The sequence below is a fragment of the Tasmannia lanceolata genome, unplaced genomic scaffold, assembly GCF_043159265.1.
Source record: "Tasmannia lanceolata isolate RefF3 unplaced genomic scaffold, GAP_Taslan_0.1 ptg000025l, whole genome shotgun sequence".
Lineage (NCBI taxonomy): Eukaryota > Viridiplantae > Streptophyta > Magnoliopsida > Canellales > Winteraceae > Tasmannia > Tasmannia lanceolata.
Genome location: NW_027518702.1, coordinates 1,380,249 through 1,407,439, shown reverse-complemented (window position 1 = coordinate 1,407,439; position 27,191 = coordinate 1,380,249). Strand labels below are relative to the sequence as shown.

General features: G+C 42.1%; 1 pseudogene across 4 annotated transcripts; it reads left to right on the top strand.

The window, feature by feature from the left end:
* Positions 1-16,230: 16,230 nt before the first annotated feature.
* Positions 16,231-24,588, top strand: LOC143857542 (protein STABILIZED1 pseudogene; annotated as a pseudogene). 4 transcript variants are annotated; one of them, XR_013238697.1, is made up of 3 exons: positions 16,231-19,457; positions 22,534-22,799; positions 24,132-24,588. The product of XR_013238697.1 is annotated as a protein STABILIZED1 pseudogene, transcript variant X3 (transcript). The 4 variants fall into 4 exon arrangements; XR_013238696.1 differs by lacking the exon at positions 24,132-24,588 and having other exon boundaries at positions 22,534-22,952; XR_013238695.1 differs by lacking the exons at positions 22,534-22,799; positions 24,132-24,588 and adding an exon at positions 19,798-20,339.
* The last annotated feature ends 2,603 nt before the right edge of the window (positions 24,589-27,191 follow it).

The window sequence follows — 27,191 nt, the reverse complement described above, 5'->3', positions numbered from 1 at the left end:
ATGACATCATCTTTCTCAAAAACTTTCATTATTCTCAAACACTTTCATTATTCCCAAGATCTCAAATACGTTTAGAGGATTTACAGAAATTAGGTCTAACTTATTACATCGTAATTCAAGACATAGTTGATACACATTTAAAACATAATTGTTCTTTAGAACAGTTCTGCATTCAACTCTAGCATTCCTCATCTTCCATCTATACTTCACCTGGGTTTTGGAACCATAAAACAAGGAAAAGAAGGGGGTGAGCTCAAATAGCCCAGTAGGGTATAAACAACAAGTGATGTAGAATTGTCAAGCTCATAAGAACATGATATTTTGCAGATATGACATCTCATATGGAAAGAAAGAATAAGCACAACAGGCTTTCCAAACGTATAGAGAAAACTTTTAGAACTTGATATCAAGATATATAGACTTCATTAAGCATAGATGCTTTCATTCATAGCCATATCTCGGCTCATTCATAGCCATACCTCGGCTCATAATCCTCTAGATTTACACTCTCTAGAGTCGTCATTACCCACGTGCACATGGAGGACTATAACGCGTCCATCCGTCATCATATCATAACTCAGTCCATATTCAGAATTAGGGTATCACAAGATAAACCCTAAACATAAACATATCTCATTGAAACAAGTTTCGGGGAAACAAGTTTCGGGGAAGAAAAACCTTTATATCAGCAAAAGAGAATCAATAGATAGGCAACCCTTACCTCAAAAACATAAGGCAACCCTTACCTCAAAAACATGAAAGGAACACTCCTTACTTCAAATATAGCAAAAGAGAATCAATGAGAGAATCAATGATAGGGGACCCTTACCTATAGTTTTCTGGTTACAGGTTTGTTTGAGCTTACACCTTGGAGTGAATAACCTGTAAATATTCTAATTTGTATCAAAGTCATGTTTTAAGATCATGTGGACCCCACATGCACTATTCATGTGGACCCCTCATGTTACTATTCATGTGGACCCCACATGTTACTATTTTATGTGGACCCCACATTTTACATTCATGTGGACCCCACATGTTACTATTCATGTGGACCCCACATGTTACTATGCTCAGCAGGTTTACCATTCTTTGATTTCGTTTATTTCTTGGCTACTATGCTTAGCAGTTCGCCTATGCTTAGCAGTTTGCCTTTCTGTTCTGAAAGTTTACTTACGGTTACTATGCTTGCATTTCACCGTTCAAATAAGAGGGTAAAACTTGCATAATCTATAGCGAGTTATCGCCTCTTATGCATGTTTTATCCTGATTTACATAGATGGATATTTACATATGTGGTAGAACCAACCATTTACTTTACGGTTACTATGCTAGCATTTCACCGTTCAAATAAGAGGGTAAAACTTGCATAATCTATAGCGAGTTATCGCCTCTTATGCATGTTTTATCCTGATTTACATAGATGGATATTTACATAGGTGGTAGAACCAACCATTTACTTTACTTTACGGTTACTATGCTTGCATTTCACCGTTCAAATAAGACTTGCATATAAAAGAAATACTTTAACTATTGAAAGATTTACCTTCTCCTCTCTCAGATTTCCTTTTCCTTCTCCTCTCTCAGATTTCCTTTTCCTTCTTCTCTCTGATTTCCTTTTCCTTCTTCTCTCTCAGATTTCCTTTTCCTTCTCCTCTCTCAGATTTCTTTTTTTTTTTTTTTCCTTCTCCTCGTCTGCGAGCCTCTATTTATAGCCTTAACCTGAATTATTATATTATTATTTTATTTATTATTTTATTTGCATGAACAGTAACTTGAATTATTATATTATTAGTTTATTTGCTTGAATAGTAACTTGAATTATTGTGTGGGACCTACTTGTTGTGGGACCTACTGTTGGTAGGACCCGCTTGTGTGGGGCCCGCTGATGTGGGACCCGCTTGTGTGGGGCCCGCTGATGTGGGACCCGCTTATGTGGGACCCGCTTGTGAATAGTACTCGGTGGGTCCTACTGTGAATAGTAGTTTTACATAGTACATCTCAATAGTAAACTTGCATAGTATTTCTGCATAGTGACTGTTGTGAATAGTAATTACGCATAGTGACTATTGGTAAGTTTTAATATATGTAAATATCTAAGCCTTTTTAGTTGACATCTGGGGCGGTGGCTTAGTGGTAGGAAGCCGTTCAATCCTAGCTCAGGATTGGGTTCGAATCGCGTATGCCCCATTATGCCAGATGTCCTCATGCCCGATTAACTCGGGGAAAAATGAGTAATGGCCGATGATTACCCACCTATGAGGCCATTTTTTTTATATTTGTATGTAACATATATATATATATATCTATATATATTTTACCGGTTCTTACATTCTACCTCCCTTAAAAAAAATTTCGTCCTCGAAATTTGACGTACCTTAAGAAGTAAATAGATGAGGATACTTTTGTTTCATCTCCTCCTCCGGTTCCCATGTTGCTTCCTCGGTGGCTTGGCTCCTCCACAGAATCTTCACCAGTGATATTCTTTTTGTCCGAAGAATTTGTTCCTTTCGATCAAGGAGTTGTACTGGTTGTTCTTCATAAGACAAATTTTGTTCCAACTGCATTGGTTCTGTTTGTAGTACATGTGATGGGTCCGCCAAGTATTTCCTTAAAAGTGAGACGTGAAACACATTGTGAACATGTGACAAGGCTGGTGGTAAAGCTACACGGTATGCTACTGGTCCAATTCGTTCAAGTATTTCGTATGGTCCAATATATCTGGGACTGAGCTTCCCTTTCTTTCCGAACCTTATCACACCCTTCCAAGGTGATACTTTTAAGAATACACGGTCACCCACTGCAAACTCCAGGTCTCGACGTCGATGATCGGCGTAGCTCTTCTGTCTGCTTTGAGCCGTCCTCATATGTTGTTGGATCATACGTACTTTGTCAGTAGTTTCTTGTACTAACTCTGGGCCTAGAAGTTTTCTTTCTCCGACCTCATCCCAACACGTCGGTGTTCTACACCTCTTACCATAGAGAGCTTCATAGGGTGCACTCTCTATACTAGAGTGATAACTGTTATTATAAGAAAATTCAACCAATGGTAAGTGTTGGTCCCAAGTACCTTGGAAGTCTATTATGCAAGCTCTAAGCATATCCTCCAGTGTCTGAATTGTCCGTTCGGATTGACCATCTGTTTGAGGATGAAAGGCAGTGCTGAAGTTCAACTTGTCCCCCAATTCTTTTGTATACTCTTCCAAAAATTAGATGTGAAGCGCGGGTCACGATCGGACACAATGGATGCTGGTATGCCGTGTAATTTGACTACTTCTTTGATGTAGAGCTTCGCCAATTGATCTAAGGAAAAAGTTTCTCGTATTGGGATAAAATGAGCGACCTTCGTTAATCGATCAATGATGACCCATATTGCGTCATTTCCTTTCGTAGTCCTCGGTAGTCCTGTAACGAAATCCATTGCTATCATATCCCACTTCCATATAGGCACCTCAAGTGGTTGTAAGGCTCCCTTTGGTAGCTGTCGTTCTGCTTTAACTTGTTGGCAAACCAAGCATGTAGACACGAACTCAGCAATCTCTCTCTTCATATTATTCCACCAATAATGGGTTCGAAGATCTCTATACATCTTCGTACTCCCTGGGTGTATGGAGAATGCCGAACTATGTGCCTCAGTTAGCAACTTCCTTCTTAATTCTGGATCGGAGGGCACACATAGTCTTTTATTGAATCTTAAGATGTCATCTTTATCAACATTGAATTCGGAAAGTTTGCCTTTCCGAACTGCTTCGATCTTTCCTTGTAATTCAGGATCGTTGACTTGAGTGGCCTTGATTTTCTCCAATAGTGATGGTTGAGCAACCATCTGTGCTATGTAGCCCTTAGTTCCTTGTTCTACTATTTCCATATCAAGTTTTCTCAGATCTTGGAGTAAATGCTTTTGAGTGGTTAGCATTCTTGCCAAGGTTCCGGAAGTTTTTCTACTTAATGCATCTGCCACTACATTCGCCTTTCCAGGATGATAATGAATGGTGCAGTCATAATCCTTGAGTAACTCTAGCCACCTTCTTTGTCTCATATTCAGCTCCTTCTGGGAAAATATGTATTTAAGACTCTTGTGATCAGTATAAATTTCACACTTTTCCCCGTAGAGATAATGTCGCCAGATCTTCAGTGCAAAGATTACTGCCGCCAATTCCATATCATGCGTGGGGTAGTTTTGCTCGTGGTATTTTAGTTGGCGTGATGCATAAGCTATAACTTTATCATTTTGCATTAATACGCAGCCGAGCCCTTCCTTTGATGCGTCACTGTAGATTACAAATCCTCCGGTTGGTGTTGGTAATGCTAGCACAGGTGCGCTGACGAGTCTCTTCTTTAACGTTTCGAAGCTTTCCTCACATTCTTTGGTCCAGATAATCTTCGCGCCTTTCCGAGTTAATTTCGTTAAGGGATTTGCTAATCGAGCGAAGTTTTCCACGAACCTTCGATAATAGCCGGCAAGTCCCAAGAAACTCCGAATTTCTGTTGCTGTCGTGGGTCTTTGCCATTCTTCAACGGCTTTAGTCTTCGCTGGATCCACAGAAATTCCTTCTCGGGTGACTATGTGACCCAAGAACGCCACTTGCTGCAACCAGAAGTCACATTTACTGAATTTGGCATACAGCTTCTTCTGTCGAAGTGTTTGTAAAACAATCTTCAGATGTTCCGCATGTTCTTCGCGACTCTTAGAATAGACAAGAATGTCGTCGATAAATACCACGACAAACTTATCAAGATACTCGTGAAATACTCTGTTCATTAGATCCATGAATACGGCTGGGGCATTCGTGAGTCCGAATGGCATGACAATGAACTCATAATGTCCGTAGCGTGTGCGGAACGCCGTCTTTGGAACGTCTTCTTTCCTTACTTTCAGTTGGTGATAACCAGATCTGAGATCGATCTTGGAGAAGTACATGGCACCTTGAAGTTGGTCGAACAAGTCGTCGATTCTGGGCAACGGGTACTTGTTCTTTATTGTGACATTGTTCAATTCTCGATAATCAATGCACAACCTCATTGATCCATCCTTCTTCTTTACGAACAGGACGGGAGCTCCCCAGGGTGATACACTGGGCCGGATGAATCCTTTGTCTAATAGTTCTTGCAGTTGCTTCTTTAGTTCCTCCAGTTCTATCGGCGCCATTCGATACGGTCTTTTGGATATTGGATTTGCTCCCGGTACTAGCTCGATAGAGAACTCCAGTTCTCGATTCGGTGGGGTTCCTGGTAGATCGTCAGGGAATACATCCACGTACTTTTGTATAATAGGCACGTCTTCCAATTTCATCTTCTTTTCACTCGTGTCCACAACTTGAACTTGAGCGAGATATCCTTCACAACCCTGTTTTAATAATCGTCTTGCCTGCAACGATGATATTAGTGCTGGAGTTTTGTTTATGTCAAGGCTTTTATATACAAGTTGGGGTTGATCAGGCATAGTAAACCTGACTTCTTTCCGGTAACAGTCTATGTTGGCATGGTTTAAAGTCAACCAATCCATTCCTAATATAACATCGAATTCTAAAATAGGTAAGGAGATAAGATCTACTGATAAGTGTCTACCACAAATATCAACAGAGCATGCTCGATAAACTCCTGATGTAATTAGAGAATTTCCACCAGGTGTTTTAACAGAAAGTTCAAGATCTAACTTCTGAAGCGGTATGCTTAAATACTTGGCAAACTTTGGTGAAACGAAAGAATGCGTAGAGCCAGAATCAAATAAGATATGTGCATTCTTCGAATTTACAGACAAAGTACCTGTTACCACATCATTCGTTGCCTCCACTTCAGCAGTTGTGATAGCAAAAGTACGGGCCTGTCCCCTTGGCTGTTGATGTCGACCTCCTTCTACTGCTCTGGGCTTGGTGCATTGATTTGAATAGTGTCCCATTTCGTTACAATTGAAACACTTGATGTCTGGGTGAGCATTCAGAGTCTGCTTGAGGGTTGGCTGACTGTTCCGAGTCAAAGTTGGATTTTGTTCCCGTTTTGGGACCATCTTGCAGTCCTTTGCCACATGTCCTTCCATTCCGCATTGGAAGCATTTTTGTGTCCCCGCGTAACAAACACCTCTATGTCTCTTTCCACATTTGGAGCAATGTTGCTGGTTTCCTGCTTCCTTGATATTCGGTCTCTTTGTTCCAGATCCTCCTGGTTGGCTTTCATTCGTTCTCTTTACGCCGGTCAACTTGTTTTTGGACTGCTGAAAGTCCAAATGTTCAATTTCCACTTTCAAAGCACATCTCACCACGACTTCGTAGCTTTGAAAATCTAAAGCTGCTAATGCTCGCCTGACACTAGGCTTTAATCCGTATTGGAATTTGTCCACCTTACTTTGAACGTCAGTCACTAGGTGGGTTGCATATCGAGCCAGTCTTGTGAATTTTGCTTCATATTGAGAGACTGTCTCTCCCTCTTCTTGCTTTAAGGAGATAAATTCTCTTACTAGCTGAGCTTTCAGTGGTTGTGGGAAGTACTTTTCGAGGAAGATGCTTTTGAATTCATTCCAACACATTGCGTTCATTTCTTCTTCAGTTTTTGTATTTCGAAATAAATTCCACCACTGATCCGCGTCACCGTCCAATCTATACGTCGCCAATCTTACACGTTGTTGGCTGGTGCAGGCAATCACCGAAAAGATCTTTTCGATGGAGTGAATCCATCTTTCAGCTTCTAAGGGATCTGTAGTTCCCAAGAAGGCAGCAGGATGTTGCCTGATAAACTGTTCCAGTATAGCTCCTTCGTTTTGAAGTGGAGCAGGTGGGGCTCGTTGTTGGTTCATGTTTGTCATTGCTTGGGCTAGCTGTGCCAATGCAGTGGCAATGGCATCATTTCCTGCGTTGTTATTTCTAGCGTTGGCTGCGTTGGCTGTAGGTTGTTCGTTTCTTGCTTGCCTTTCTCTGCGTGGCCTGCCACGTCCCCTCCTTGCCTCAGCCTCAATTGCAAAATTCTGTTCCTGATTTTCCGCCATCTTCATATCATAGGATCACATTAGTAATCTAAATTATAACTCATCTTAAAAGCATTTAGATCACAGAAATCATAACTAGCACAAGTTCTATATTAACCAACGACTATTGGTATACTTAACATCTTTTAACATAACATTTAGATAGGGTAAAATCAAATCCTATCTTTTTGAATCCTAATTTCCAAAATCGACTAAACTTCGCTTTGATACCAAATGTAACGCCCCGGTTTTTCTTGAAAATACCAACTCGGTGCGTAGAATAATATGACATCATCTTTCTCAAAAACTTTCATTATTCTCAAACACTTTCATTATTCCCAAGATCTCAAATACGTTTAGAGGATTTACAGAAATTAGGTCTAACTTATTACATCGTAATTCAAGACATAGTTGATACACATTTAAAACATAATTGTTCTTTAGAACAGTTCTGCATTCAACTCTAGCATTCCTCATCTTCCATCTATACTTCACCTGGGTTTTGGAACCATAAAACAAGGAAAAGAAGGGGGTGAGCTCAAATAGCCCAGTAGGGTATAAACAACAAGTGATGTAGAATTGTCAAGCTCATAAGAACATGATATTTTGCAGATATGACATCTCATATGGAAAGAAAGAATAAGCACAACAGGCTTTCCAAACGTATAGAGAAAACTTTTAGAACTTGATATCAAGATATATAGACTTCATTAAGCATAGATGCTTTCATTCATAGCCATATCTCGGCTCATTCATAGCCATACCTCGGCTCATAATCCTCTAGATTTACACTCTCTAGAGTCGTCATTACCCACGTGCACATGGAGGACTATAACGCGTCCATCCGTCATCATATCATAACTCAGTCCATATTCAGAATTAGGGTATCACAAGATAAACCCTAAACATAAACATATCTCATTGAAACAAGTTTCGGGGAAACAAGTTTCGGGGAAGAAAAACCTTTATATCAGCAAAAGAGAATCAATAGATAGGCAACCCTTACCTCAAAAACATAAGGCAACCCTTACCTCAAAAACATGAAAGGAACACTCCTTACTTCAAATATAGCAAAAGAGAGTCAATGAGAGAATCAATGATAGGGGACCCTTACCTATAGTTTTCTGGTTACAGGTTTGTTTGAGCTTACACCTTGGAGTGAATAACCTGTAAATATTCTAATTTGTATCAAAGTCATGTTTTAAGATCATGTGGACCCCACATGCACTATTCATGTGGACCCCTCATGTTACTATTCATGTGGACCCCACATGTTACTATTCATGTGGACCCCACATTTTACTATGCTCAGCAGGTTTACCATTCTTTGATTTCGTTTATTTCTTGGCTACTATGCTTAGCAGTTCGCCTATGCTTAGCAGTTTGCCTTTCTGTTCTGAAAGTTTACTTACGGTTACTATGCTTGCATTTCACCGTTCAAATAAGAGGGTAAAACTTGCATAATCTATAGCGAGTTATCGCCTCTTATGCATGTTTTATCCTGATTTACATAGATGGATATTTACATAGGTGGTAGAACCAACCATTTACTTTACGGTTACTATGCTAGCATTTCACCGTTCAAATAAGAGGGTAAAACTTGCATAATCTATAGTGAGTTATCGCCTCTTATGCATGTTTTATCCTGATTTACATAGATGGATATTTACATAGGTGGTAGAACCAACCATTTACTTTACTTTACGGTTACTATGCTTGCATTTCACCGTTCGAATAAGACTTGCATATAAAAGAAATACTTTAACTATTGAAAGATTTACCTTCTCCTCTCTCAGATTTCCTTTTCCTTCTCCTCTCTCAGATTTCCTTTTCCTTCTTCTCTCTGATTTCCTTTTCCTTCTTCTCTCTCAGATTTCCTTTTCCTTCTCCTCTCTCAGATTTCTTTTTTTTTTTTTTCCTTCTCCTCGTCTGCGAGCCTCTATTTATAGCCTTAACCTGAATTATTATATTATTATTTTATTTATTATTTTATTTGCATGAACAGTAACTTGAATTATTATATTATTAGTTTATTTGCTTGAATAGTAACTTGAATTATTGTGTGGGACCTACTTGTTGTGGGACCTACTGTTGGTAGGACCCGCTTGTGTGGGGCCCGCTGATGTGGGACCCGCTTGTGTGGGGCCCGCTGATGTGGGACCCGCTTATGTGGGACCCGCTTGTGAATAGTACTCGGTGGGTCCTACTGTGAATAGTAGTTTTACATAGTACATCTCAATAGTAAACTTGCATAGTATTTCTGCATAGTGACTGTTGTGAATAGTAATTACGCATAGTGACTATTGGTAAGTTTTAATATATGTAAATATCTAAGCCTTTTTAGTTGACATCTGGGGCGGTGGCTTAGTGGTAGGAAGCCGTTCAATCCTAGCTCAGGATTGGGTTCGAATCGCGTATGCCCCATTATGCCAGATGTCCTCATGCCCGATTAACTCGGGGAAAAATGATTAATGGCCGATGATTACCCACCTATGAGGCCATTTTTTTTATATTTGTATGTAACATATATATATATATATCTATATATATATTTTACCGGTTCTTACACAAGCACACAGTACTGACCGACCAACCGCTAAGGCAGATTCTACACAAACTCAACACATCCGGACGACTCGTCAGGAGATCGGTAGAATTTAGTGAGTTTGACATTAGATACTTACCCCGGTCGGCAATAAAGGCTCAAATCCTTGCTAACTTCGTGGTTGAGTATACTCAGCCCAAGCAATCGGAGGAGAAGCAGGAAAATTCACAGCAGCCCCCAGGTGGGGATAATACAACTACACCTGGGGAACAAGAGTGTGTGAACGATGCAAAGAGCTCACAACAACCTCCGAGTGGGGATAATACAACTACTCTTGGGGGGCAAGAGCATGAGAAACAGGCACCGAACCTCGAAGGACCCAGTGATCCAAGTGAAGCCGATCAGCCACTATCGACTTCAAGAAAATAAATCTGAATATTCCAATTCGGATGAGTGAAAACCGATCACTTGCTAATACTCCCGAAAGCTGGAGGACAAACTCGGGTTGGGATAAAAAGGCATGACGATGGGTTAAGCTTCCAAAAAGATAAAATCTGGAAAGAGCATTCCAGGTAGCCAAAAAACTAATCACTTACCAACCTCCCGAAAACTAGAGGACAACCTCAGGATGGGAGAGATAAAGGCATGATGATAGGTTAGGTAAATAGAAAACCCGAGTTTCTAAACTCAGGTTGAACCAAAACACCTAACCTGGTCGTCCATCCGAATTCTAGGAACTACCTAGGAGGGATGTCAAAGACCGAGTTAGGTGGAATAGAAAACGTTATGAACCCCGAAAAAGGTAGGGGAAATCTAACAGCTACTGGCTCTCAAAAAGTCAACACAGGAGTCTTAATCCAATCAACCTTGGCTTATCAAAGCACAGTTGGTCCAATTAGGACCACCCCCTGCAATCAGACAAAATTGCTTCACTAACCATAAAAGCAAGAAAAACTACATGTACGACAACAGAGCAATGAAATTTCCAAGCATGAGAAAGTTCTGTATTTACCAAGTACGAAGTAGTGAAACATCCACCACACAAAGAGTAGCAAGACTGCTTAAAAGGTAAAGCAGTCAAAATCCCATCCAAAGAGTATCTATACAACCCATAAATGGCCTACAAGGCCTAAGAACAAAATGAATTGTTGCACCACCAGAAAAGAAAATAAGCAAACAAAGCCTAAGGAGCCGGAGCCTCCTGATCATCAACAACCAGAGTGGGGCTCTGATCATGACCTTGATTGACCTCCTCCACAGCAGGAGCATCCGCCTGATCAATAGAAGAGATGGCGTATAGGCTCTCCCATGTAATATCACTCAGATCCAGACCGGCGTCAGAAAAGTTCTTTAAAATGAAACCTTTGCATGCATCAAAGGCCTCAGAGTAAGCAGTGGAAATGAGGTCATCACATTCGGCCTGCTTTTCATCGACAGTCTTCTTCTTATCAGCCAGATGCTCTAAAGCTTGATCATCCAGAGCCCTCTGGATCTTCTCATCAGGCGTTTGTTCTCCTCGGTCAGATCTTTTCTCACTTCTCTTGATGACTTCAACTTGTCCAACAGCAGACCATTGTCTTTATTGGCCTTGCCTAGCTCTTTCTGGAGATCTGATATGGTTTTGGCAAACACATTCGATTTCCTCTCCATATCAGTCCAGTAGCAACTCAACTGCAAATATAAGCAGCAAATAAGAAGACAATCACGGCTACGAAGACCGTACACAACCAATTGGAGAGGGAATGAGAATAGTTACCTGATAAATAGATGCAAAGCCGGACCCACAGACTGTCACGAGAACTTCTTTCTCAATGTGCATAGCAACCTTCTCCAGCACAACTTCCTAAGGAGTTCTCGAGCAACATCCAGATTAGCAAGCGCAGTATCTGCTCGAAGGACGGACCAGTCGGGACGAAACACCTTGCCCTTATTAATCGGCAGAAGCTGGGCGCTTTGCCCTGGTCCCAACTCCAGCACCCGATCCTTTAACTTCTTCGGGATGAGTCTCTTTATAAAGCTTCACTAAAGAATAAAGAGACTTATCAGCTGTGGTAGACCTGACCCTTTTTTCCTTCTCCTGAGTCGGACGTTCAGAGGGTCCTTCTGGCTCCTTACTTTTCTGAGCATGGCCTGCTTTGCCCGCCATCACTCGCTTCACCATTTCAACCTTCTTCGCAGCTTCCATCAGTGAGAATTAGGCAAAGAACAAAGAAATAACAAAGCAATCAGAGAATGAGATATGACCAATTAAGGCAAAAGAATAACAGAGGCATGAATTCTAATCACAAGCAGGCCTAAGACACCTACTGGCTGGGGTCTCATAACTAACTCCAAGTGCTAACAAAGCCTCCTCACTATCACAGTCCTTACTGTAGAATATTGGCCCATCCTTCCGAAGATGTGCCTCAAGAGCCTCAAAGTTTGCCAGCTCACCACCCAACAACTCAGGCTTCTCACTCATTAACTTCGTATCTATTGGTATCCATACCAAGGGAACCTCCCACCTCTCACATGGGTTAGGGTCGTCAAGGTTCACATAGAAGAACCTATTCTTCCAACCATGGGTCGAAGATGGCAAACCGACTATGAACTTCATATCCAGACGCTGGCTAAAGTAAACCCAGCTATCAGAGCAATTCCTACTGAGATGACAACACCTGCGGAACACATCCAATGTAGGATCGCTTTCCAGCTTCTTCTATGTACATGAAGCCAACTATGGTCCTCCATGAGTTCGGGACCACTTGAGATGGAGCTAGCCCATAGAAGCGCAACACCTCCTCCACGAAAGGATAAATGGAAAACCTAAACCCGGCCCTAAGGGAATCCTTGTAAATGCACACATCTGCATTGTCGTTGGGAACGCGATCGCCTGCTTTCGCCGGTCGCAAGCCGAACCACCCAAGGATACAGATCCTGTCTCTAATAAAGTCTAACTTGGGCTCCGCCAGCATACTGGATACTTTAAGAGCCGCCTTGTGTTGTTTTACTTCAGCATCCATTTGTGCCTCCGCAATAACATCTACAATTCTATCTAGCACAGACAAACTGGAAGTCCCCTGTACACGACTTCTCAATTCTACATCGGAATCGTGATCCACTCCCTCATCAGAAGGAAACGCTAATGGATCAGGAACCGCACCTAAGTTTAAGATGGGATCGTCATCAACAATGGCTACCTCCTCATCGCTATCAACTGCGTAAGGACTGGGAATCCTCCTTCGAGGACTCTGACCAGACATGGCCTGGCCGCTAAGACCCCTAGAGGTAGATCTAGTCCTCTCGGAAGAGCTACTTCCGGAATCACTACTGGAAGAAGAAGAAGACTCTCCCGAGGACGAACCAGATCTGGACTCGACTCGGGTACTAGAACTACTACTACTACTAGACATGAACGGAAAAATCAGAAATGAAGGGAGCTGAAGAGATTACCGATCATAAAGTTGAAAGCCCCGAACTCAAGGGGAACATACACAGCCGATACGAACAGAGAGAAAAGGGAGCAGGAGAGGGGGCAAGAGGAAGCCAGAAATGAAAATGGAAGAAAAAGCCATCTCCTTTTATAGATGACCCAAAAGCTGGCGACCATTCGCATTCCCTAATGCCACCTTGACACGTGTCTCACAAAGATAGAGGCCATTAATGGCTGGCTCGGTTCAGGAGGAATCACGTCGTTTCGCCTCCCCCATGCAGAAAAAGACAAAAAACTACTAAGCAAAGTAGTTTGTCTGGATCCCTTCAAAGAATCTCATCGTCGTTGGCTGATCCCAATATGGGGCAAAGCAACAAAACGACAACAATCTGATCGTCATTGGCCGATCCCAATATGGGGCAAAGCCATAAAACGATAACAATCTGATCGTCGTTGGCCGATCCCAATATGAGGCAAAGCCACAAAACGATAAAATTTTGTTCATCCGTGGCCGATCCGGATATCGCGCAGACAAAATTCGGATCATCCGTGGCCGATCCGGACATCGCGCAGACAAAGTCGGATCATCCGTGGCCGATCCGAATATCGCGCAAACAAAATGGGATCGTCCAAGGCCAATCACGATATGGCGCAAAGCCACAAAAAGGCAAGTTGTGATCTTCCAAGGCCGATCACGATATGGCGCAGAGTCGCAAAAGGACAAAATTCGGATCATTCGTAGCCGATCCGGGCATCACGCAGACAAATCCGGATTGTCTGAGGCCGATCCGGATACGGCGCAAAGCCAGAAAAGACAAAATCTGGACTGTCTGAGGCCGATCCAAATTTGGCGAGGAACCAAAAACGATCGTCGAATCCCAACCACACAATCAAACAATGGGTGCTGCTTTTAATCTATGCCTCATGGGTGGAACCAATCATATACAACGAGGATAAACTCACAAACCTCGCGGCTACAACACTCCTACACAAGGTGTACGTAATCAGAACCGTTCATTGAACCTGAGGTGAATGCCCCCTTATTGGTATTAACTACCCTTTACAGGTTCAAAAAGGAACCAAAGGGCCGACTTACACTTCCCCCTAGTGGCCGATCCAAACACGGTACGCCAAAAATTCAGAATTTAGATAGTCTCAAGACGATCCAAATATAGCGCAAAAAGATCTCTACATGGCTTCAATGCCTTAAATAATGGGATTTTCAAGTGCCGATCCAATTTGGCACCACACCACAAAACTTCAAAATTTTGGGATAGTATATGGCAGATCTCCACATGGCCTAAATGCCTTAAATAAATGAAATTTGAATCGGGCAAAGCCAACCCCTATGGCATTATCCCATAAAAATTCGGGCATTAGGATAATCCAAATCCAATCCATAGACAACACAACGCCATAGAGCTCAAAATTTTGGGATAGTCCGTGTCACAAACGGCAAAATTTTAGATTTGGATCGTATATATAGAGCCTATCCATATATAATGCAATACCACAAAAGACAAAAATTTAGAATTGCCGATGCTATGGCTTACATGCCTCAAAAATCGAGATTTGGGTGCCGATGCTAATATGACTTACACGCCTCAAAAATCGAGATTTGGGTCTTATGACACCGATCTCAATATAGCCTGAATGCCTTGTAGAAAACAAGACTAGGATCATGGGAACCCGATCCAAACAATGCATATGCTAAAGTCGAAAAAGTGGCGATCGGCCCTAGCCGACCACAATGTCTGACAAGCAATAATATGGGATTTGGATCAGCCCTAGCCGATCCTAATATGGCAACCATAATGCGCTAAAGACAATCTTAAAGGCCTGTACTCAGACTTCCCCAGGCCATAAATACGGCCTAAGGAACTGTGGGGCATATGATGGGACCCAGAATTGATCATTCAATAAGGAAGTGACATGTGTCCTCAGACGATATGCCTTAATTACCCCCGCTACAAGGGAATAATTAAAAGTCAAATCCAAAAAGATAAAAGAAACATTCATACTCCACCCAATCACAGGGCGACACCTATCCAAAGGGTAAAGAGGTAAATCAGCCATAACCACCTACTATAAAAAGCCACGAAAGGCTCAAAGGTAAGGGTCCAGAACCCGAGAAATCACAATTCATTACTATTATTGTCTTGAGACGACCAAATCAGCGTTCATCCCTCTCTCTGATTAGAACCCGATCAGGTTTGCTCATCTTGAACTGCCACATCACATTGACTGTTTTTTACCGCAACATACATTGATGAAAAAAAATAATCTCAAGACGAGTGTAAAAGTATAAGGGTTTTGTTAACGAGTGCCCCCTGCATTGAAAACTTAGATCCGCAATAAATTTACACAAAATTTAAGAGTTTTACATAGTTTTTGAGTCTTTGTTCTCAAAGAATGTGCAGATTTAGGTTTTCAATGCATTCGTTAACAAAACCCAAAGTATAAGGGGCCGTTTGGATACGCGGATTTTAGAATCCGGGATTTCTTCAAAATTGTAGCTAAGAGACAAGTGAAGAAGCGGACCAGCAGTCTTTTTGACTTCTCGCCCTTCTTTCCGTTAGCAAGAGAGCAGCATATCCCCCTATATTTCTAGATTTTAGAAATCTCAGGATGTGTGAGATTTTTAAAAACTGAATTTCTCACTTAAAATCCAAGAAACGTTGTCAAGACAGCAGACATTGGCTTGATCATGAACCCTCTTTTACACTGTTTTCAAACTAAAAAACCTGGATTCTAAACTCCGCGTATCCAAACAGCCCCGAAAAGTATGTGTAAAATCATGTTCACGAGGGCCATTAAATGATGCTTAACAAGTGCCCTAAGCAAAACCCTTATTATAATAGCATGAACGTAAAATAAAGAAATAATAAGTAGTGCAGAAATCAGCCCTCCATAAATAAATAGTGTCGATTTCTTTATTTTTCACATACCAAGTTTGGATTGCAAGAATAACATTTCAGATGAAAAATTTATCTTGGAATTTTTTACTTCCTATGTTGTAGAAGGAAATGAAATGACATGGTTAAGTTAAAAAAAATGCCTCATAGAAACAAAGGTCTTCTCTACTTCTCCACTTCTCTACTTCTCTACCTAGAGTTGTTGTGTGAAAAGAGTTGGACATATGAGAAATATTTTTCCTTTCCAAACTTTTCCAGACTTTTGTCTCCATTCACCAGGTGGCTGATCTTGAAAACCATTTGCAATGAACCCTAGCAAATCCCTAGAAAAGTTTTTCCTTTCCAAACTTTTCCAGAAAATTTCTACAACCCAATATAGAATACCCGAACATCCCACAATCCTGCAAATTTTCTTTCTTGGGCTCTCGACAGCATCAGAGATAGAAAGGTATTCCCAAAACTCTTTCATCTCTCTATTTTTCATTCTTTCTAAACTATAAACGCACACCATCATCAACAATCATCATGGTTTTCATAAAATTGTTAGACAACAGAACCATAGCTCTCTACCTAAACCCTAACTCTACCACCCTCCAAACCCTAAAACTCACCATCCAAGAAAAATCAGGCATTCCCATTCCGATCCAGAACCTCTTCTTCTCATCCAGGCACTTGATTTCCAATTCTACTACTCCCATCTCCGATTTCGGAATCAGCCCCAATTCAACCCTAACTCTCCAAATCCCCTTATTAGGAGGTATGCAAGCCCCTATTCCCCCAAAGCCGCGCCTCGAATTCCTCAGCACAAAACCCCCTCCTAACTATGTAGCGGGTCTCGGCCGAGGCGCGACCGGGTTCACCACCCGATCTGATATCGGTCCTGCAAGGGCTGCCCCTGATCTCCCTGACCGCGGTGCCACCACCATTGGGGGTGGCACCGGCGGTGGCCCTGCCAGTATCGGCCGGGGCAGGGGGAAAGGTGGCCCTGAGGAGGAAGAGGAAGAAGCTGATGAGAAGGGATATGATGAGAACCAGAAGTTTGACGAGTTTGAAGGAAATGATGTGGGTCTCTTTGCTTCTGCGGAGTATGATGAGGATGATAGGGAAGCGGATGCGGTGTGGGAGAATATCGATAAGAGGATGGATTCGAGGAGGAAGGATCGAAGAGAGGCGAGGTTGAAGCAAGAGATTGAGAAGTATAGGGCATCGAATCCGAAAATCACGGAGCAGTTTGCGGATTTGAAGAGGAAGTTGTATTCTATGTCGGCGCAGGAATGGGATGGTATTCCGGAAATTGGGGATTATTCGATGAGGAATAAGAAGAAGAGATTTGAGAGCTTTGTGCCTGTGCCTGATACGCTATTGGAGAAGGCTAGACAGGAGCAGGAGCATGTGACTGCATTGGATCCGAAGAGTCGGGCTGCTGGTGGGACCGAGACACCGTGGGCCCAGACGCCCGTCACGGATTTGACTGCGGTTGGGGAAGGGAGAGGAACTGTTCTATCTTTGAAGTTGGATAGGTTATCAGACTCTGTGTCGGGGTTAACCGTGGTCGATCCTAAGGGGTACCTTACTGACCTCAAGAGTATGAAGATTACGAGCGATGCAGAGATTTCTGATATCAAGAAGGCGAGATTGTTGCTTAAATCGGTCACCCAGACAAACCCAAAACACCCGCCGGGTTGGATTGCGGCTGCGAGGTTGGAGGAAGTTGCGGGGAAGATCCAAGCATCGAGGCAATTGATACAGAAAGGGTGTGAGGAGTGCCCTAAGAATGACGATGTTTGGTTGGAGGCGTGTCGGTTGGCGAGTCCTGATGAAGCTAAGGCAGTGATAGCGAAGGGGGTGAAGGCGATCCCTAATTCGGTGAAGCTTTGGATGCAAGCTGCGAGGCTTGAGCATGATGACTTGAACAAGAGCCGTGTCTTGAGGAAAGGGCTCGAACACATCCCCGATTCTGTAAGGCTTTGGAAGGCGGTTGTGGAACTCGCCAATGAGGAGGATGCGAGGCTCTTGCTTCAACGGGCTGTGGAATGCTGTCCCTTGCATGTTGAGCTTTGGCTTGCGCTTGCGAGGCTCGAAACATATGATCAAGGGAAGAAGGTTCTTAACAAGGCGAGAGAGAAGCTCCAGAAAGAGCCAGCAATTTGGATTACAGCAGCTAAGCTTGAAGAGGCTAATGGTAATACTGCCACTGTTGGGAAGATTATTGATAGGGCTATTCGATCTCTGCAGAGGGAAGGCTTAGAGATTGATAGGGAAGCTTGGATGAAGGAGGCAGAGGCGGCCGAACGAGCTGGATCAGTTGTTACGTGTCAGGCTATAATCCATCATACGATTGGTATTGCGGTGGAAGAAGAAGATCGAAAGAGGACGTGGGTTGCGGATGCAGAGGAATGCAAGAAGAGAGGGTCTATTGAGACTGCTCGAGCCATCTATGCTCACGCACTTACTGTATTCCTAACCAAGAAGAGTATATGGCTCAAGGCAGCTCAGCTCGAGAAGAGCCATGGCACACGGGAGTCTCTCGATGCTCTGCTCCGGAAAGCCGTTACTTACCGGCCAGAGGCCGAAGTGCTATGGTTGATGGGTGCCAAAGAAAAGTGGCTTGCTGGAGATGTCCCTGCTGCCCGAGCAATTCTACAAGAAGCATATGCCGCAATTCCTAATTCTGAGGAAATTTGGCTTGCTGCATTCAAACTCGAATTCGAGAATCATGAGCCCAAGAGAGCAAGGATGCTTCTTGCAAAAGCCCGAGAAAGAGGAGGCACGGAGAGGGTGTGGATGAAATCAGCCATCGTCGAGAGAGAGCTGGGAGATGTTTCGGAGGAGAGGAGATTGCTTGAGGAGGGGCTGAAACTATTCCCCTCATTTTTCAAACTGTGGCTGATGCTTGGCCAGCTATTGCACCGGCTCGGCCGCTTAGAGCAAGCTAAAGAAGCTTACGAATCAGGTCTGAAGCATTGCCCTGCTTCAATTCCCCTTTGGCTATCACTTGCGAATTTAGAGGAGAAGATGAGTGGGCTGAGCAAAGCTCGAGCAGTTCTCACCATGGCCAGGAAGAGGAATCCTCAGAACCCAGAACTCTGGCTTGCCGCGGTTCGGGCCGAATCCAGGAATGGGAACAAGAAGGAAGCGGATATCTTGATCTCAAAGGCATTGCAGGAATGCCCGACAAGTGGGATTCTGTGGGCATCATCGATTGAGATGGTTCCACGCCCGTACTGTAAATCCAAAAGCATGGATGCACACAAGCGATGCGATCAGGACCCTCATGTATTTGCGGCTGTGGCAAAGCTTTTCTGGCAGGACCGGAAGGTGGATAAGGCAAGGAATTGGTTTAACAGAGCGGTGACTCTCGCTCCCGACACCGGAGATTTCTGGACTTTGTATTACAAGTTTGAACTCCAGCATGGGAGTGAGGAGCAACAAAAGGATGTCTTGAAGAGATGTGTTGCTGCTGAACCAAAGCATGGTGAGAGATGGACAACAATTTCTAAGGCAGTAGAGAATTCTCACCAACCAGTAGAAACCATTCTAAAGAAAGCTGTGGTTGCTTTGGGTAAGGAGGAAAGTGCCGCTATTGGTGCCGAGAGTAACAAATCTTAGAACTTCAACTTTCCCAATGTATGGTCAGCTCTCTTGGACTCTAATCTACAGTTGAAATGAACATTTTTCTATAACTATGGTCATCTCTCTTGGACTCTAATCTACACTTGAAATGAACATTTTTCTGTACTACTTCACCCCCTCCAAGGAAAGATAGACTATACTTTTTTTGAATGTTATTATTGATTAGTAATTAAAGTAACTCATAATATATGCCTCTGACATTTTTATTGAATTTTTTAGTGGCGATGTTTATGGACTGTTTTTCAATTTCTTGTCCATTTACATTTTTACCAGTACCAGTTACATTTGAGTGTAGGATATGGAATGTGATTAAAATGATATATAGTTGATGCAGTCACCAGTATTTCAAAATGCGGATGCTGGCCAGAACGCGGCCGACGTAATCCTTGTCGAATCTGCATCGGCACGGTGTGATTGAGTACTTGGTTGATGCAGCCGAGTACGCATTTGATGGGTTCACAACCCGGGAGAACTAAAGGACTTTTGATTGACTTAGTAGGGCATACACAGACTTGGACAAGAACTCGATCAAGGGAAAAGGGAGTCAACTATGACACGGGGTTTTTTTAAAATTACGGTCCTAACAATTGATAGATGGCTTGTTCAAGTCACCTCCACCCCAGACAATTTCTATTTGCATGGAGAAGGAAGTTCGGATGTTGCAATACTCTCAGGAAAGCAGAATCATATGGATCTGTCTTACTTTTGAATTGATCATTCACTTTGTTTATGTAGGCTTCTGCTTTTATTGTAGTTACTTTCTCATCTGGTAAAAGTTAACTTGAAGCCTGTTTTTGCAATGTGACCTTACATTTAAGAGGAGAAGATCATACAATTTGAGATTCAAATGAGCTTTCACTAGTTATTTTGAGGTAATTATTGACTATTTAGGTTGTGGAAATTTTCATTTTGGGCTTGTAGGCTACCCTTCTTATTATTAAAAGCCAAATATCATATCACAAAAAATTGAAGATTGCAATTCCTTTATTCTTAACAAAGAACTGAGTTCCATCTTCATTTTTGGACAAGCCTAACGGGTCTGTTCTCCATGGGGATAGCAAAGCCAGTTTCTATCTTATCCTTCGATAGACTCGCTGCCCTCTGTTCCCACCTTCGGTAAAATATCACTGGAACAAATTGGTCTGCATCAGACGCAATAATTTCAAGACATACTTATCCAAATACGTTTTGAAAAAGAAACTTATCGAAGATTGGTCAATATTGGGCAAGATAATTTCAAGATAAAATTATTCAAATACGTTTAAAAAAAGATAAACTCATCCATTCAAGATAGTCAATCCTAGGAACAGGTTATTCAAGGATTTCTATCCCTTTGGTGAAACATGCCCATGAAAATATGCATGAAACAATCAAGTAATTTCCTTTCTCAAAAAAAAAACAATCAAGTAATTGCTGAAAATAACATATAGATTATTAGAATTTATAGACGCAAACATAAAAACACATACAAACAGACACACACAGGCACTCACATACACAACACGCATGCATACACACGCACTCACGACTGACAAAGATACAAAAACCAATATAGACAATCACATATAGACACACACCCACACACAAACACTCGCACACATACAGACACGCCCACATCCACGTTCAAACACTCGCACACATACATAAACACAGACACACCTGCACGCACACAGAAATGCACACACAAACACGTACACACATACATATACACACGCTCAGACATGTACTCACACACACCCGCGTTCGCGCGCGCGTCCACACACACACACACACACAAACACAGACACACACAAATACAGACACAGACACACAGACACAAACAAAAAGACACACTCATAATGACATGTGCGTGCGCAAACACACACACAGACAAAAACATGCAGAGAGAGAGAGAGAGAGAGAGAGAGAGAGAGAGAGAGAGAGAGAGAGCATGGTTTAAAATTTCGACCGAAATTTCGGATTTCGGTGGGGACCGAAACCGGTTTTTGTCGAAATTAAGTATTTCGCCATTTACCAAATTTCGGCCGAAATTTCGAGAAAATGCATTTTTTATTTTTAAAAAAAAAAGTTACAAAATTTCGGAATTTTGGTCCGGAATTTCGAATGAGAGTACCAAATTTCGACCGAAATTTCAGTTTTCCGGGAGTCCGAAACGGTTACCGAAACCGAAATTTTAAACCGAGAGAGAGAGAGAGAGAGAGAGAGAGAGAGAGAGAGAGAGAGAGAGAGAGAGAGAGAGAGATGCACTCACACATACAAACACGCATACACATACAGACAATCCAACATGCACACATAGTAGCTAGAGAGAGAGATGCACTCACACATACAAACATGCATACACATACAGACAATCCAACACGCACACATAGTAGCTAGGGAATTCTTCAAAGCAGGTAGGAAACTCTCTCAAAATTGAAAATTAATGTGCCATTTGAGCCTAAATGCCCTTTCAGGTTTCAAATTGAAGAACTTGAAACTTCAGAGGTAAGAACTGAACTGATAGAGAAGTCTCCACTTCGAAAGAACTTGGTAGTCAATTCATAAACCAGCAAAGCAGATAAAATCCAACTACAATTTACTGGAAAGAATGCATCAGAAAATGAGTGAATTTCAATTGTAGAAGACACTCAAGTTGCAAAAAGTTCAATGAAACCACATGTAGATTGAAGACTTCCATTCAAAAGAAAACTAGGATGGCAGCAGCACTCTGTAGGTTCAAAAAGACTTGACGATTTGACCTCTTGTGGCAGCAGATTTCTATTGGTGAGCTGCTAGTTCAAATGTATTTTATCTCAGCTAATTTGAATGAATTTCCTTCCTTGTAGTTTTTTACTCAACTTCCTCAACAGAGAGGACATGAGTTTTTTCCTACTTTGTCCAAAATTTTAATTCCTTTAATACCTTAGTAATGATAATCGTTGAATTCCGGTACAATGTATAAGGCTTGATCCTTTTCCTTAGATCATGTTTCTTAAGGGCCTGTTCAGTTGCGCCGATCTAGCAGAAAGGAAACGGATTTGGGCGCCGTTTCCGCGGAATGTGCGTTAAAATGGCTATTTTGTTGCAGGGATTTGGAAAGCGTTGGTACCACGTGGAATCCGACTAGTGTGATGTGTCAAGCAACTTTCCCCGCATCAAAGTCCGACTAAAAACATCGGATTTAAAAAAGAATCCGAGGGAATCGGGCACGCGAGCGCAAAAAAAAAAAACCCTTCTTTCTTCTGTTCTAGGGCAACAAACAAACCCTTCTTTCTTCCGCTCGTCTTCCTCATCGACGACCTGGTTCGTCTCCGGCGAGGCTTCTTCTCCGGCGAAAAATTTCCACTCCACGAGGTAAGTTTCTTTGGAGGCGAGCCTTCTTCTCTCGCCTCTTTCTCTCTCTTTTTTTTTCTTGGATCTTAGGAGAATGCTTGGATCTATGTTCATTGTCTTTGAGCTATGTTTTTCCTTCTTAAATCTATGAGTATGCTTCGTCCTTCTCGTTTCTTTCTCTCTCCGTGGGCTTTTTTTTTACTATTCTTGGGTCTCATGTGTATTCTTTTTTTTAAATCTATGTGTATGCTTTTTTTTTACTTTCTCTCTTCGAACCATGTTTCTATGGCTTTGATTGGGGGTTTCGGTCGGGGGTTTGCGGTTGGATCTCTGTATGCCGAGTATATTTTAGATTGGGGTTTGCAGTTGTGTATGCCGGTTGGCTCTCTGTGTATGCGGTTGGGTTTCGAGTGTTTTTTTTTCTCAGATTTTTACGGATTGCCGATTGGGGTCTGTTTGCGTTGGGGCAAAAGATACCGTTCGTGGGGTAAAAGATGGGTTGGGAACTATGATGAAAGGGGTTTGGGGTCTGTTTTGTTGGGGTAAAAGATGAAATGGGGTTTTTACAGATTTCTACAGATTTTTACTTGTTTCTTTTCCGTTTCCTGGCAACTGACAACTGAATGCACACACCTGCAGCTTTCTTAGCCTTTTCTTTTCCTTTTTTTTTCCGACACTGCCACGTCATTTCCGTTTCTTTTCCGTTTCCGCTGCGCAACTGAACAGACCCTAAGAGTAAGAGAATTTCAGCAGATACAACTTTATGACTTGAATTTTCAACTTAAGGATTCCAATTCTGGGAGAATTACAAATGAGGCTTTAGCTCAGAATCGTTAAAGCTCACTGTCACTGCCATTTTCATCTGAAGCTAGAAGAGACTCAGGTCTGAGTATTTCTTAAACAGAGCTAAGCTATTGCTTTCAATTGTTTAACACCTGAATTCAAGAGAACTAAATCCATTCAATAACCATAGCTAAAGACGATAATTCCAGCAACAATTACTCAAGGACCCACCAGTAAGGAACAAATCTGAACACTAGAAACCGATCCTTACATGTAATCTCTATGAAGGATCAATCAATATGAATTTTCAAGAAGAACAGAAACCTCATTTAATGGAGAGCAGTAGGAAGAATTTGAAAACGAATTTCCACAGAACAATCTTCAACAGCTAGCACAATAGTCAAGTGCAGTAACAGATCTGCTTACATGTTTTCATTTTCCTTCCTACTTTTCCATAGATTGTTGAAGAATTAATGCATGCAATCAGAAAGACCGGATCTACTTATAGAGATGGAATTTTTACATAAAATTCAAACGTAAACCACCACAGATTGTTGATCATGGGTGCAGGTGAAAGTGTCAAGAAGAATAAAATTGAAGATGAAATCTGCAAAGGCTTATGAAAATGTCAATATTCCAGCATCAAAATCTTGCAACCTTGAAGATTGTGAGTGGAAATTTGATGAAAGTTGCAAGGAAATAATCAACAACAGTGAGCTGAGATGCATGAACGGGAACAGAAATTGGCTTGCATTTCGTTCATGTAATTTTAGATTCAACGATTGTGTGGTCTTGGCAAGGAGATGCCAAAATGAGGAACATGCTTTGAACCTTGATTCACAAGGCAAATTTACAGCTGAATAGCAACATAAAGCTGAGATTTTAGCTTTAAAACCTCCATGTTCTGAGTGTCTAACCAACCAAAACAAAAGTTTGCTCCATTGGTTCGAGTTTGCAAATTAGGGGTAAAGCTGCGTACATCTAGCCCTCCCCAAACCCTGCCACTAGGCCGCCCTTTTTTGGTTGGGTGGGTAAGCTGAGTTTACAAAGCAGGGGTAAGGCTGCGTACATCTAGCCTTCCCCAAACTCTGCAATGGCAGGAGCTTCGTGGGTAAGGCTGCGTACATCTAGCCTTTCCCAAACTCTGCAATGGCAGGAGCTTCGTGGGTAAGGCTGCGTACATCTAGCCTTCCCCAAACTCTGCAATGGCAGGAGCTTCGTGCACTGGGCTGCTCTTTTTTGGTTGCGTGGGTAAGCTGGGATCGAACACCTGACCTCAGGGTGAAAGAACAAAGTCTCCCATTATTTATTGTTCATAATTATTTAGGGGTGATGATAAATTCGCACCCCCTTTATGCATCGCTTGGAGGGTTGCCAGAGCCATTTCCCATTGCCTTAACACCTTGTAGAGATCACATCCTGCACAGCTGGATGGAGGATACCCGCCAAGGATTTCGTTGGAGAAACTTATCTGTTGGTGAGGTCGATCGGGTTTGTGGTTAGATGCCTAGCAGATACGACGACTCCGCTATGATGTGTCACTGCATGTAGCAGCTCTTTACTCGATGGAGTTGAGTTCTTCCCACCCGAGGAGAATTCCGTTGGATCTTGATTGTTATTCGATACATTGATTATTCCTTCGCTTTATTTGAGACATTTGCTTATTTATTATTAGTATTTTGATCCTAGATGTGGGTGATTGTGCACATCATCTAGGGCCCACTCATGCACACACCACTTTTCTCTTTTATTTCTTTAGTTGGCCTATTATTCCCATCTTACCCTTCTATTGTCTTTGATTGTTTTTTAGTTGAGGGGGGTAGTAGTCCTTTGGCATCCATATATGTCACTCAAGTGACTTAAGTGAAAGAAAGAAGACTATTGGTTGAGAAGAAGCCCACCACAATGAATTATTATATAAAGAGAGTATGGAGAAGACAACCCTATTTTTTGAAGATTTGATAAAGAGGGCCGCCATCCCCTTCTCGACACCTAGAGCGTCTCCTCTCCTCCCCCTCCCCCCCTTATCACATAAGTCTCTCTCTCTCTCTCTCTCTCTCTCTCTCTCTCTCTCTCTCTCTCTCTCTCTCTCTCTCTCTCTCTCTCTGATGGGTAAGTTGGGGTTAGGTAGGACCCCGGCCAGAATGTATTAATTAAAAGAAGAGGTCTACAGAAGATATAAAAAAAAAAGAGAGAAGACAAACCCAACAAGGGGAGGCACCAAGGCCTAAACAAAAAGGACATCACAAGGGGCCCAAGCCCAAAATACAAAAGACCATACCCTAAAGACCCAAGAGGAAACATAGAGTGCTCCCTAAGATTGCTTGGGCATGAAAGGGAGCCTGCAAGAAGGCCTTCCCCTCTCCTTCTTCTTCTTCTCTCTTTCTTTCTTTCTTCTTTCTTTATCCCCTAACGTCCACCATCTCTCTCTTTATCTCCCTCATTCAATCTCTCTCACATTCTCTCTCATTTCTCACATTTCTTTGTTTCTTCTCCCCACTCCTTATTTCTCTTCATCTTTCTCGTGGCATCCCTTCATCCTTTTCTTGATTTCTCATCTCTTTTCTCTTTTTTTCTACTTCTTTCTCTTCTTCTACTTCGTTCTTCTGATCTTTTCTTCTTTTCGTTGCTCTCTTTACCTGTCTTCTTCTTCTTGTTTCCCCCCCTTCTTTCTTCCCCATTTCACACATTCTTTTGGGGGTTGCTTCTGCCCCGTGTATGGATCGAGCCGGTGAACTTCTCCATGACTATTCTTGAGGCCTATCTCACACGATTCTAAGGTGAAAGGGTTGCTACAACCTCGGTGAGATTTTTCCGTGTTATTTCAACCCCAATCCCTTGTTTTAGTTAGCCTTTCATTCACCCTAAGATTATTCCCATCTCTATATTACTTGTCTAGAGTTATTTCCCTACACCCGTTAGTTTAGTATTTGGGCCCTAGATACTCTCCTTTATTGCAGACTGATTTATGCAGCATTTTGTCACTTATTTAGGACCTATTAATTGCTTTCTTTTAATATTAGTGATGGATGCATGCTATTTTGTTTGGCGTAGAATCTCTCATTGGTGGTTTGTTTTTTTGTTTTTTAACACTAGGGGCCCGTTTGGATACCTCATGCATTTGTATTTTGATTTGGATTTGAGTTTTGGATACAAAACACATCAATCATCTTCATGATCATGTTTTGAGAGAGATAGAGAGAGAGGGATGTCTCGCTGCTGCTGGAGCAACGTCGAGGAGCAGCGATGGTGATGGAAGTTGCCACAAATATTGATTTCCAAATAATGTCTCGCAAAAAAGATTTGAAAATCAAAAATTTTTGCAGTGTTGTAGCTGATTTGGAAATCTAAGGATCTGATCCAGTTCAAAATATCAACTAAATCCAAATCTAAATCTTGCTGGTATCCAAACGTGGCCTATGGGGCCGTTTGGATACGTGGATTTTAGAATCCAGGTTTTTAGTTTGAAAACAGTGTAAAAGAGAGTTCACAATCAAGCTGTTGCATGCTGTGCTGGCAGCGTTTCTTGGATTTTAAGTAAGAAATTCAGATTTTAAAAATCTTTCCTGCATCCTGTCTAAAACCTGAAAATATTGGAGGATCTGCTACTCTCTTGCTGACGGAAAGAAG